The sequence below is a fragment of the Dipodomys ordii genome, unplaced genomic scaffold (genome assembly GCF_000151885.1).
Source record: "Dipodomys ordii isolate 6190 unplaced genomic scaffold, Dord_2.0 Scaffold17, whole genome shotgun sequence".
NCBI classification, from domain to species: Eukaryota; Metazoa; Chordata; class Mammalia; order Rodentia; family Heteromyidae; genus Dipodomys; species Dipodomys ordii.
Window position 1 is genome coordinate 10,630,877 of NW_012267233.1, and position 449 is coordinate 10,631,325.

Consider the following 449-nt stretch of genomic DNA (forward strand, 5'->3'; position numbering starts at 1 on the left):
ATTGCTGCTAACCCGTATGATGTTTAAGGCTTTGAAAACTGTAAAAGTACATTAACAATGTCACTCTTAGAGCAGGCACTTTTATGGCTATCAGCTCATTAAAGCCCACGTCTATTAAAGCCCACAAATAATACACCAAATGATTTCAAATAAGCTTGTCTTTTCCTCATTGTACCTGGATGGCCATAAACGAGTGACTGAGAAACTCGTACTTTTCCACGGGGATCGTTTCCCCCGTCTAAGTCCTGTCTCCTACCACCAAGACGCGTGTGAAAACTATCCAGACATTTTAGGGTACCCTACACAACACTTTCAGGCAGTAAGTGACCGCAGACACCGCCTCCCCCCGCCCCTGCCAGGTGCCCCAAATTAAAGCCACTGTGACCAGCAGCGCCCGGAGACGCCGCGGGCCGGCGGGGCCCGGCGCCTCCCCGCCCCCACCCTCCCGG